The sequence below is a fragment of the Pleurodeles waltl genome, chromosome 3_1 (genome assembly GCF_031143425.1).
Source record: "Pleurodeles waltl isolate 20211129_DDA chromosome 3_1, aPleWal1.hap1.20221129, whole genome shotgun sequence".
Lineage (NCBI taxonomy): Eukaryota > Metazoa > Chordata > Amphibia > Caudata > Salamandridae > Pleurodeles > Pleurodeles waltl.
Window position 1 is genome coordinate 642,208,347 of NC_090440.1, and position 14,101 is coordinate 642,222,447.

Below are 14,101 nucleotides of genomic sequence, written 5' to 3' on the forward strand. Positions count from 1 at the left end.
TACATTACAAGGTTTGACAGCTCAGCAGTTAAGTGGATGGCTAGAGAGGTTGAGTAGCTCACAAGAAGATCCTAGCAGAGGAAGTGCCCTGAATTTGACCAGGCTTAGACTAGAGCCAGTAGACCTAATTTAGGGAACAATGAGGTTTGACAGGATTGACACATTCAGAGAAGATGAGGTGAGTTACTTGTGCAGGCTGATTACTAACAAAGCAGGAATAGTTCATCAGAAGTTAGCGACCTAGCAGAGAAATGTGATATTGAGGTTGAAAAAACAAAGCACTTGAAGAGGAGTTACAGATTAGATTTTGATTCAAAGAATTTTGAAAACAGGAGAATCCCAGGAATGAAAATCCAATTTAGGGAATTAATCGAGAGCATTCAAAAGTGGGGAGCACTAGACAAATGGGAAGGCAGATGGGTGAACAAAAGAGACAAGAAGAAAAGGAATTCTGCAGATCTTACAATCTAACTGCAGATATGCAGTAGGCTGAGGACCCAGTGAAAATTCTACCAATGAGAGAGATTCCAGGAAGGAATTCTGTCCATATCCCCTGGAGCAGAAGTGACATTCTGTCATTTACAAATGGTTATCCCAGGTTGAGAGAGAACCCAGTAGAATGGTACCAACAGACAGACAGGTTTGAGAAGCTCACAAAATGCTTATGGAATGATTTGAACACCCTGTTAGAGATAGTAGTCCCAGCAGACTTGTGGGCTGAATGCAAGAGAAGCAGGGATTAGCCAACAAGAGCACCTCAGAGAGATCCAGCAACGTGCACCATCTCCTGATGTAATGAAATATTACTGTAAGGTGAGTGAATTTTTGAAAATGAGAATATCATCCAAGAATATTGACTGGCAGAGAATAGACAGGGCAGCACAGGAAGCGATAGAGTCAATACATGCCTACTACAAGAGACTGTTGCAGACATTCAAGCATTACAGTGGCACAGAAACAATTGAGCCGGAAGACATGATTAATTTTGTGTTCAGATTTGATGAAGGATTGAGACCCGAAATTAGCCAGATGATTAAGAGTCATTTGATTTGCTGGCAAGCAAAGATGATTGATGAAGTATTGCAGTATGCAAACTACTGTAGTGACGAAATCGGGATAAAGCAGAGAAAGCTGAAAGAGAAGACAATGGTGATACAGATTAAAGCGGCACAAACAAGAATGCAGGGACATTTTTCTGCAATAGCAGCAACAGGGAAACATGTTGTTTCAGAATCAAGCAAGAGGTAGAGGTTGTGGTGGAGTTGGAAATGTGAATCGTAGTCCTGATTTGAATACTGTGGTGGTTCAGAATGATGTGCAAGGAATGAACAAATTGTTGCCATGTCACGCTTGCAGAGGGCTTGGACATTGTGAAAGGGAGAGTCCAACTTTAGTACAGGAACCTGTTGATCAGCAAACAAGTGATATCAATTCTTTTCAAAACATGAGAGAACCGAGAATGAGAGCTTATAACCCAAATTTTCAAGAGTAATGTGAATCAGATGCAAGGTTTTCAGCCCATTCAACAGATGCAAAAGCCACGTTTGCAGATGCCCCAGTCACAACAAATGCAACCTCAAGTTCAAATGGAAGCTAGACAGCAAATTCAAATACATCAAGCCCCAATGGAGCAGCAGCATGTGAAGCTTGTTCATCAGGTCATGGGTCAATGAATTAATCAGAATAATAACACAGCGTACCAATTCCCATTGCACAGTGAGGATGGAATAAATGATGATTGGGTGAGGGAGAGTTCGGATGAAGATGAAAGTGTGTTAGCAGCTTCACTAGGAGTAGATCAGAAGGTCAATGTGTAAACGGATAAGTAATGGGTAACAAGGTTTCATTCTTGGTTGACACTGGAGCCACACACTCTACAGTAAGAACTGCAGAAGTTCTAAACCTGCCCCTTTAAGGGAAAACAGTCCAGATTGTAAGAGTCACAAATCAGTATTCGACCAATCCAATTACAAAACCAGTTCAGGTTAAAATTGGAAACTTTAAAGGATTACACAAATTTTTTGTTTGCGACTCGAATCTGGTATCCTTACTATGAACTTTCTATGTAAGACCGTATGTTAAATTACTTGCTCAAATGATGGGATTGAAATTCATACAAACAGTGATGGTAAAGATGACCTGAAACAGATTGCGACACAGTAAATGAGGAGTACCCTTTGATTAGTTTCTACCCAGTTTTCACAGTGAGAGATCTTCCTTCTGATTTACAGGGAACAGTTCAAATGAAAGTGTGGGACTTTACAGGAAAAGGCACTGGTCTAATAAAAGGAGTTGAGCCAGTTCATGCCCCAGTCAAGCCAAACATGATTTTTCCCCAGATTCCTCAATACCAAATGACACAGGACACAATTGAAGGGATTGCACACATAAGTGCAGAATTTGTAAACCAAGGAGTTTTGAAAGAAGTGTTGAGCAGTCAATTCAACTCATCGATAATGGAATTGTGAAAGCCCTGTGGGAAATTTCAAATTGTTCAGAATTTGAGGAAAGTAAATGATATTGTAACTAAATGTTGCCCCATAGTGCCAAATTCAGCAGTGATTTTGTTTCAAATCCTATGCGATGTTGAATAGTTCACTGTAATAGATCTGTCACAAGCATTCTTTTCTGTACCTCTTAATGAGGATAGTCAATTTAGTTTCTGTTCCACATTTTTGGATCAAGTCTAGTATTGGTGTAGAAGTCCTCAAGGGTTTTCAGAGTCACCTTCTATTTTCAACCAGATCTTGAAAAAGAACCTGGAGTCTTTGAAGATGCCTTTCCAATTGACATTGGTACAGTACATTGATGATTTGTTGGATGCATCACAGACGAGAGAAGCATGCAAGTATGGTACTATTGCCTTACTGAATCAGTTAGGAAAAAATGGACATAAAGGGGGTCATTACGACCTCGGCGGACTTCCTAGAAGACCGCCGAGGCCGCGGGAGACAGAATACTGCCATTGCCGGCAGTATTCCTGCATCCCTATTATGACATTTCCGCTGGCCCAGCGGAAATGTCACATCAACATTGCTGCCGGCTCATAATGGAGCCGGCGGAAATGCTGATGTGCAGCGGGTGCAGTAGCACCCGTCGCACATTTCACTGCCTGAAATTCGGGCAGTGAAATGTGCGACGGGGCTATGCCTGGGGGCCCCTGCACTGCCCATGCCAAGTGCATGGGCAGTGCAGGGGCCCCCAGGGGCACCCCAAGTCCCCTTACCACCAGCCTTTCCATGGCGGTGTTTACCGCCACGGACAGGCTGGCGGTCGGGGACTCATAATCCCCAGGGCAGCGGTGCTTGCACCGCTGCCCTGGGGATTATGACCGCCAGGCGGAGACCTGGCGGTAAAGTGGAGGGGCCGGCGGTATGGCCGTGGCTTTTGCGCCACGGTGATAATAGCTGGTGGGACACCGCAGCCTGTTGGCGGTGTTCCCGCCACCTTACCGCCGGCCGCCAGGGTCAAAATGACCCCCAAAGTGTCCCCAGTGAAATTACAGAAATGTCAAAAGGAGTGAAATATTTGGGTCACCTAATTGAGAAAGGTACCAGGAAAATCTCAAGAGAAAGGGTCACAGCCATGTTGCATGTGAATCCCCCAGCAACCCAGAGGGATGTCAGGATGTTTTTGGGACTGGTAAGATACTGTCACCAGTAGATTCCCAACTTTTCAGTTATTTCAAAGCCATTACAGAAGATGACTCACAAGGAAATCACAGATCCCTCAGCTTTAGATCAAGCCTGTCTGAAAGCTTTTTCAGTGTTGAGAGAAAGTCTGTTCAAAGCCCCGGCTTTGGGAATGCCTGACTACACAAAACCCTTCATGTTGTTTTGTCATGAGCATAATGCGTGTTCTTTGTCTGTCTTGACTCAAGTACATGGTGGTGTAAACCGCCCAGTAGAATATTTTGTAGCTACTTTGGACCCAGTTGCGGCAGCTGTACCAGGCTGTCTGCATTCAGTAGCAGCGGTTGGACTGAGCCTCACTCAGAGTGAGAGCATTGTGATAGGACATCCTTTATCCGTCATGGTCCCTTACAGCATTGCAATTTTACTTACCAGAACCAAAATGTAGTAGCTTATAGGTGCCAGGCTGACTCATTACGAAACAAACATCCTGGGTTCCCAAATGTGTCACTGAAAAGGTGTACAGTGTTTAACCCAGTAACCTCCCAAAAGAGAATGTTGAAATTGACAAACTCAAAGAAGTTGAACATAATTGTTTTGAAGTAACTGATTTGTGCACAAAACTGAGACCTAATATTAGAGATACCCGATTAGAGGAAAATGACCAAATTATATTTGTTGATTGTTCCAGTTTAAGAGACAACATGAGAGCAGGAAATTGTTGTGTGCACAATTTCTGGTATACTGGAAGTGTCCTACCTTCGAGGACTATATTCTGCACAAGTGGCAGAACTGGTAGCCCTTACTAGAGCATGCCAGGTTTCTGCACTGTTTAAAGTTATCATCTATATGGACAGCCAGTATGGATTTGGAATGGTCCATGACTTTGGCCAGCTGGGGTCGCAGAGAGGTTTCTTGACGTCTTCTGGTTCACCAGTCAGAAATGGTGGGAGAATTCATGAATTGTGACAGGCAATTCAAATGCCAGAGAAGATTGCTGTGGTGAAATACAGTGCACACCTGAAATCACAGGATTTTGTGTCAATGAGAAATGGATATGTGGATCAAGTCACAAGGTTTTGCTGATTTAACTGTATATCTGTCAAAGATAAATGGGAACTGTTATCTGATGAAGACGAAATGTACCCAATATATGCATTGAATGTTATAGATACCTTGGAAGAATTTAAAGCATTACATGATACTACTGACAAAGATGAGAAGAAGGGTTGGGTAAAGTGAAATGTGTTCAACGTGAAGACGTCGTTTGGATTTCAGGGGAGGGACAAGTGGTCCTGCCTAATAGTTTGATGACTCAAAGGCACATGTTGGGAGGGATGCTCTGATTTGAACGTTCAAGCAGTACAGGTTCAATCAAGAGTTTAGACAGGTTGCCGAGGGAGTTTGCCATGATTGTGTCATCTGTCAAAAGATGAACGTGGGCAAAGGAACAGTGGTCAATTTGAGCCGCATTGGAAGAGCGGGAGATCCATTTAGCAGAATGCAGGTGGATTACATTCAGATGCCTGTATGTGGAGGATTGTGATAAGTGTTGGTGATTGCATCTTTAGTCATTGATTTGAAGCTTACCTTATATGAAGGGATGCCAGCCTTACTGTAGCAAAGGTACTGGTTAGGGAACTGATACCAAGTTTTGGGTTTATAGTCTCAAATAAAGGAAATAATTCAACAATGTGGTAATTAAATTACTATGTTCAGCTTTAAACATTGAGCAGAAGTTGCATTGTAGTTATCGCCCTGAAGCCTCAGGACTTGTGGAGCAGATGAATGGTACCTTGAAATCAAGAATGGCGAAAATGTGTGTGTCCACGAATCTGAAATGGCCCGACGCACTGCTGTTAGTTCTTATGACAATGAGAAACACACCAAACAGGAAAACAGGATTGTCACTGCATGAGATCCTCATGGGCAGAGCGATGAGGTTCCCAGCGGTTCCTGCCAATGCTCCTGTGAACATGACAGATGATATTGTGTTGGACTATTGCAAAGGTCTGGCTGATGTGGTTCACTCTTTCTCTTATCAAGTGGAAGCCGTCACACTGCAACTATCTCAAGATCAAGGACACAACCTGAGAGCAGGGAATTGGGTTGTGATCAGAAAGCACGTGAGGAAGACGTGTTTGAAGCCTCAGTGGAAGGGTCCTTACCAAGTAGTGCTAATCACTACTACAGCTGTGAAGTGTGCTTGTGTTCCGAACTGGATCCACGCAAGTCATGCGAGAAGAGTGCCATGTCGGTTGGACAATGAAGAGGAGTTGTTGAGACTACCAACAATGTCCAGACCAACTCTAGAATTGGAGAGGGGAGAAGGAGAATCAGAGACTGAATCTGAGTAGAACGCATCCAGTAAAATCACACTTTGAGAGAAGAAGGAGAAGACCTATAAGAGAGTGGCAGTGAACCAACCTCAACTGAGGAAACAGGAGAGTCCAGTCAGAGGAGGGCTCTCCCAGAAGCAGGTGGTCTTGAACGACAAACAGAGCAAACAACAGATCCCAAAGGGGAAGGAGCTGAGGAGGATCAAAGCCAGTGTGGTCTGACTCCTCCTGAACCAGTCACAGGTACGTCAAGAGAAAATCTTGTAGAACAAAGAGAAATTACAAAGGGGCACTGAAAAGAGCATTAACAAGAGGTCCACTGAAAAGAGATAGGTGGCCGAAGTCACAAGCAAAGAGAAAAGAAGAAATCACAGTGTCAACGAATGAGGAAGAAGTAGACACGACAAGGAAAGAAGATCTGAGTGATGGAGAATTAAATGGAGATCGAAGATTGAAAAGAAAGAGAATTGCAAGTCGAAGGTACGCTGGACCTGAATGGGCATATGCAATGACAAGTGAATAGCAGAGCGAATTTGTGTCTTTTTGTTTTGATCGAGACATTCCAGGTCAATATTTTGGCCCTTGAAGGAAATCAATGAGCTGAACTGTTGAGAGTTGTAAAATGAGAAAAGTGCAAGAGAGACCATTGAAAGTAACTGGAAAAGACTTTTGATAACCTGATTTGACAAGCTGCTAAACCGATTTTGACAAGCTACCTATTTTTGACAAAAGATCCTGGAAGAATGACTGAAAGCTGTAAATAATTGCTAAAGACGATTGAAGATTTGATTTTGATTTTTGCTGTATAGTTATAATTTTTGTTCTACTTTCTGATTCTTTACAGATCATGAGTAACCTTAGCCAACAGGGTAGGAAGAATAGGTGCTGTAAATATATGGGTATTGGTTTGGTGATTGATTGTGAGTATGACTTTTTTTTATAAGAGTGTGGCCAAGCATACTTCAGCTTTAGAGAAAACTAATGCACTCATAGAAGTAGATAAGTTTAGGTTAGATGAGAAATATTTGCAAGTTGATAATACCCAAGGAGAACTTTCTTCTAAAGTTTTCTATTGCTTATTGTGTAAGTATGTTGATACGATGGATACGAGAGATTGCTATGTTTGCACGCAAATTCCTTCATCAGTCAAGGAAGGAGTTAACTATCATAGTTTACCTCTTACTTATGGAATACGATGCAGTCTGTTACTAACAAGATTCTATAACCAGGAGTACATTCAGTATTTCTATTCCAATTAAGATGTTCTATTTTCATTTGTCCCTCTAATTATGTACCTGAGAAGAGTAGGAAAACACCATAGAATTAGTGAGAGGATTCTTTGAACCTAAATTGACCTTTGGCACGGCTTACGCACACCACAAGAATTTGACATGCCTGCTTACACACGTAGAAAATAGCTTCTTAGATCAGACAGATGATAGAAGAAAAGCATTAAAGGAGGAATTAGAAAAGGGCTTAGACAAAAGGACATTTAGAAATGATGATGCATTTAGTGACATAAAGACGCAAGGAAGGTTAGCTTTAGATGTACAACACTTAGGAAAGCTTTGTGTATATGAGCCTAACTCTAGAACTGATACATTGTTTGTGGGAACAAGTGAAGGCAGACATGTGTTTTTGTTTCAGAGTAAATGGACGTTTATGTTGAATGGACAGAACCCAACAATTCCAGGAGTTTATTACATCTGTGGACCAAATGCGTATTACCGTCTTCGAAGATGATGGTATGGCACATGCTACATGGGTATAGTTTTTTCCAAAGATATTTCAACTAGAGAACTTAAGTAAAGTACCTACAATGACTGAATTACATCATGTTAGACAAAAGTGAGAATCATATCCTTCAATAGTTGGAGACATATTTGGAACTATGATTCCTTCAGTAGGAGTTATTTTGAATTCATTGAAAATTCAAAAATGGTCTACTATTGTGGATAATATGCTGACAAATTTTTCACGAGCCATAATACTGATGGATACAGAAATGGCTGCAATAAGATCTATGACTCTTCAGAACCGCCTCGAGTTAAAACATTCTTTTAGCAAAGGAGGGCAGAGTTTGTAAAATGCTGAACTCGGAACATTGTTGCTCATATATTCATAACAATAGTAAAGAAATTGGAAGCCTTATTAACAATCTGATTAATGATTGTGCTGAGTTAAAAGAGTTGAAAGAACCAGGAGTTTGGGAAAATGTTGGCAAAGGATTTGCTTCTGTCGGAAATTGGCTTGGCAACCTAGAAAAAGGGATAGTAGCGAAAATAATACAAAGGATTTTGATTACTGTAATTTGCATAATTGAAGCATGGGGAATATGTAAATTGTATCATGTGATTAGATTAAAGAAATTAAAAAATAATCAGAGGAGGGAAAAAATTGACATGGATAAATTGTTCAGGGAAAATTGAAAAGGGAACGAAGAAATAAAAGCTATGAGAAGGACAACTTTTAGGGGAGCAAAATTTGTGTGGGAATATGTAAGTGTGATGACATATTTAGTCATCAGAGGTGGGCTTGTGATCACTGATTTTTTACTAATCAGCATTCATGTATTTTGAATTATGAATCTGCACAGAATTTAACATAATATAGAAAATAATGTGCAACTAGGAAAATGTGCTCACTTGAGCAGTCGTCAGTAATCACGAAGTGTCCTTGTTAAATGCTTAGTGTTAGAAATTGATGTTCTCATGATTGGATTAATGTAGTAGTGTGTTAAATTAATGATTACAGATTGTGTATTTGATTTTTTAATTGTAAGGCTTAAATTAGCAAGGTCTTGGGCCTAGTTTGCACAGTCTCATGTTAAACTGTACTGTTAAAAAAATGCTGTGAGAAAAGTATGCTTTAAGAAATAAATATGTGAATTGTTTTTCACTGATGTGACCAAACGTTAGCAGATCTCTTTCTTTTTTCATGAGAACTGCTTGCTAGGATATCTTGTACTAGTTACTGTTACAATGTATAGTTTAGTGTGTGATAAAGTGATGTTCCCAGGAACTAACAATGGATGCACTGATTGGAGTACAGAGGGATACAAAATTGTTACCCGATGAGCCTGGTGATGGGAACAGGAGAAGAGGAGCCAATCATCGACATGTGAAAGACAGTTTGGTTATATCTTAGATTTGATGTTCTACCTTCATTGGAGTAAAGTAAACGTACAATTCTTTGACCAATGGCAACATGGGAAGTAGTTTAGACTATTTTAACTTAGCCCAACTGCATTGAGAAGGGAGAGACTTTTCCCTCTTTGATTTCCTCCTGAGAGGAGCTTGTTGTTCTATTCTGTCTGAGGAGCTGAAAAGTTCCTGATGACTTTATTTCTATCTTTAACTATATTGCTTAAACTTCTGATACAGAATGCTGATTCCTTAGACATTGCTTCCAAATGGTTCAGATAGCTTAGAGCTGCTGGTTCTGAACCATTCCCTTTTATGGCCAGTTGCTGATGCGGACCGAACAGTTGTCCAATTGACAAAGATAATCGCAGCTTGCTGATCCATACCGAGGAGAGGTATAACAAAATGCTATTGCTCTTGCTGAAATTTGTCTTTTGTTTCTAGGTACTAACTGCTATTTTGAAAGAGCCATAGCTAGATGTTTTTCCAAATTAATGTTGACAAAGTTGTTTTGCATGAAGCCCAAACTTCTAATCAGAAGGGTTAGTGAGGGAAGACTCTGAAATGGTAATAGGTTGCTATTAATAAACTAATTGATGTTACTCAGTTGATGAATCTAGATGTATGCCATTTCTATTGCACAGTTGCTCTTGCTATTTATTTGTACTGTAACTCTTGACTGTGTAGTAATGCATTGGTGAAATTGAGATTCTTTAGAAGATTTGGTCAACCAGTGTTGTTTTTGTATGTATACCATTCGATTTTGAGATTGTTATGTTATACTAGCATAGTTAATATACGGAAATAAACTTTCTAATTTGATCTAAAGGTGTGGGTTTTCATGTCCATAAGGACCATGGTGTGTGAGATTATTGACTCCAAAGATTATCAATATTGTTGATTGATATTGTTAATGATTTGTATTGAAATTAAGTCTTATGGTGAGACTTACTCTAAGTGTTAGTCAAAAGGTCCATCAAAATTCTAACGCGTCCCCTTATAAATCAAAGATAAGGAATCAAATAAGGTCAGACGCAGTAACAAGAGCTAGTATGGAATTTACAATAGTTAAATCTAGAGTTTGATGGGCTATGTGCAACGACATTCTGGAATAGCTGGACAAGTACAGAATGTTGATGAGAAACGTAAAGCATAAATGGGAAGGGCAAATACTTATGATGGGGCAGAGACACCATGTCCCATTTTACTTTGAAATCTAACAATAGTTTGTAACTTAATCGATTTGTAATTAAGGTACAGGTGCTTTTATCGAATTTATAACCAGGTAAGGCTGGGACAGTTGAAAGAGCGTCCCAGACTGGAAACTCAAAGCAGCCTTACCAATTTTGTCAGACCAGCCACCGCAGCGAGGCTGGAAACAAGAGTGAGTGGATTATTCTGGATTGCTTCTTTTGTTATTGGGGACCAATATTCCAGCACCATTTCAAAACTGGCCCTCAGTGACAAAATCGGCCCCCACCCCTCCAGCTTACCGAGGAATGTCCGCTACGGACAGTCCATCCCTGTTGAAAGAATAGGATTATCAAGGAACACCCAGGCCCACAGCAAAAATTTCCAATTAAGGTATACAGCCGACTCTTATAATGTAACAGGCAAATGTCTTAGCCCTCCCACCCCTGTTTTAGTTTAGGATCTAGCAGCAATTAATCTCTGTTTGCTTCTCTTGGAAGTCAAGTGCTTTTATACAATATCAGGTCAGATAGCTTAAGGCAAGTAAAAGAACAAGGTAATGTACTATGTTGCATGATAATAGTACACACACTAATATACTAATATACTAATATACTGGACAAAACTTGCCAGTCTTGGGTATTGTTAAACTACCCTTAAATTAAGCCACATTTGTGAGATACCAATTGAATTTCAGGCCGAACATCTACAACATGTAACACAGGAATTTTAAAAACTATAAAGAAGAACCCCCTGTCTAGAGCTAGATCCAAGCCTTCTATGGCAGTCTTTTTATGGTTCTCAAAGTTTTCTAGGCCGAGTAGATGTATGATGATACTACCAAGATTTAGTTCAGGTCTGTTGCATAGCAGAACATTAGTTGTTCTCTGCACCATCATATGTTATATTTTAAATACAAAGGGCGAAGGAAATATCTTCGAGAACTCAACAATCTTTCATATAACGACATAAAATGAGTGACTGCTTATGGCCACCTGTTGAACCGCTGCATTGATCTGACATGTTATGGGTGGTCTTAGTTCATGTATTTGGTGAAGGACAAGACCAGCAACATTCTTAGTCTCAAGTTCAGTTAGAGGGCTCTTCTCATCTGGAAATATGAAGCAGGGCTCTGGTTTTAATTTCAGATCGTTTAAAAGGAGGATGTTTTCTTTCACCTCTTCCTTCCTCTTTATATCAGCCAAAATTGACCTTTTCTGCCATTTGTAGTGCTGCTTTGCTCATTTGCCCGGGATTAATCCAGACGTCCTCACACTAAATTGCAGTGAGCATATTCCCTGCATGCATAAATCATGGTAGGGTTTTGTAGGTATGGCTCCTTTGGAGATCCAGTAGAGCCTTCCAATATGCTAGGAGATCGGGGTTGGTCTAGACACAGATGGAACGCTTCAAGGAGACCCGCAAAGCAGGTGGGGATCTTTGAGTAGAGTAGGTGGTCCGCCACCAGAGGAGTGGACCTGTCAGGCTACTCACCATGGTCTACATGGTCTACTTAAAATTGCAAATAAATCCCCATGCTTATAGGGACATTATTTATCTTACACTACCCCATGTTTCCTTACCCGGTATTGGTCACCTTGCTCAATTTCTGCTATGTTTTTAACATTTTATTAGTTCTGGTATTTTGCCTGCTTTTTCCTATACCACTTGTTTCACTACTGTTAGATATACCTGCCACGCCTGCCCTTTGCCAGTCCAAGCTTGTAACTTGATTACAGTATTAATAAATGTACACAAACTTACAGTTCATTGTTCACAAAAAGCGAGGAGTTCTTGATCTCCAGGAGCAATCCAGCAAGTTTCACAGAGATTTCGCTGAGAACTGGGAAGCAGTTTAAATCAGAACGACGAATCTCAATTTGAAATCCATCTTCGGAGCTGCCACAGTCAGACGCAAAACGATATCTACAGGTACCACGGAAGTGGAAGACATCGCCGTCAAAGTTCTTGAAGTGAAAGTAGCCCCAGGTGCTGCACACTCCGTAGTCACTATCGACTTCTGGTGGAACTGTAGGTTTAATGCAAAATGTTAGTTTCAATTCCAGTCCACTTAGTAGGTAAAAAAAATTGTTCTAGTTTTCTTTGCCGAACAAGGAAGACAATTTTTTGTGCGGTGAATAATACGTGATTTCTAAGCACAGGACTTTGGTCAATAGGCTGGTAACATTAAAATAAAAATGCAAATAATCACAAATTGTTTAATACGTTCAAGTCGTTTAATAATTCTTCTGTACAGCGTTTCTAGAAAGATTGCCTGTGGGTATATTCCTGAAGTTATAATGAAGCTAAATAAAAGTATGAAAAAGTCGCAGTTTGTCCATTTAGGATTGTGGCATGTAAGGATTGTTTACCTTAAGTAGTATTTTGTTAACTAACATTGGGCAATTGTTGTTGATCAGCACTATTTCAGCAATGGCTTTGCTAATATAATTCTGTGCCATTGTTACTTTGTCGTCCTATATGCCTTTGTTCTTATTACTAGCTTGTAGAAATCAAGGAGTGGATTCACTATGTCCTCGGATTCCGTAGCACCATGTAGAAGTTTAACACCAGTATCCCAGACCATTGACTTCTGTTTATGGTCACAATTCTGCAACTACCAAAATGTGAATTTCCTGCTCCAGTAAGAATGGCCAACTCTCCACACCTTCCATTTTCTACGATTGAAAGACTTTCCTTTGCATGCCTGAGAATTTCCAAGGCTACTTGAAAATTATGCCCCAATTCACAAATATTTCGTTGTGGATTATTCTTGTAGTATTTCTGGCTTAATCTTGCATTGCACTACTAAGCAAAGAATCCCTCTTGATTAGGTCATGCCTACTCATAGCACAGTATGTGTCAGTCAGGCCCCATCTATATGATGAGAGGGTATCATCTTGGACACAGTGGGAGCGTAATCAACAGAGTATGCTTTTGGATATTAGAAAATACAATCATACCCCTTCCCCACAAGAATTCTAGGGGCAGTGAGTGTCCCCCGGAGGCACTAATGTACTAATGTTTTTATTTCTTCAATTACTATTGTAGATGTGTTTACCATACAAGGGTCTCAGTTTACAAATGTAACTCTATAGGCGGAGTTTTCAGAATGTGTAGAGATAAGCCTATGCTTGAAACTTAATTTCTACCTTAGTAGGAATTCAGAACTTTGGGTGGAGATGTAGATATATTAACAGGAGTAAATGTTCCCACCTGCTTGCATAAAGAGCTAGATACACACATGACTTAATGGGCATATTTAGAAGTAAGTTTGCCAAATGTGGTTCTGCATAACATAGTTGGAAATGCTTTTCTACACTATGTAGACTGATGCATGTAAAGAATAGAGAAATAGGAATCATATACAGAAAATGACACACACAACAAAAATGGCTTATGGTATCACCAAAAATAGGTTAAAAAAATCTTGGATTATGCATCCTGTGTGAGAAACGTTGTAGAGCCAGCCTTCAGCAACAGATGTGTTGTGTGCCATTTTCTGTGTGTAGAGACATGCAGTGAGTTATGAAGTGTCCCTAAGTCTGTGGAAAGTATTGTTACAAGTGAGTTTTGTGGTTCTATAATGCATTAACAATTTACATTTTGTAACTTTCTATTTATATGTATATGTCTTGTTTACAATTTTACAATGTTATTTGCATGGGTGCCGGCAATAGCCGAAGGTATATGAGTATTTGTTTTATTGATTTATTGATTTATTTACTTGTTTATTGTATAGTTCATTTTAGTGATACCATTATTCTCTCCTTTGATTTCGGTGTTCTTCACATGC

At 40.1% G+C, this 14,101-nt stretch overlaps 1 protein-coding gene across 1 annotated transcript in view; it reads right to left on the bottom strand.

The window, feature by feature from the left end:
* The window catches only part of LOC138284407 (mucin-2-like), a 1,933,778-nt gene that overhangs the window by 1,862,782 nt on the left and 56,895 nt on the right, over positions 1–14,101 (bottom strand). Inside the window, exon 3 of the mRNA XM_069223144.1 lies at positions 12,070–12,334. The gene's annotated coding sequence lies outside the window, so the exon portion shown is untranslated. The remainder of the gene's footprint in view (positions 1–12,069; positions 12,335–14,101) is intronic.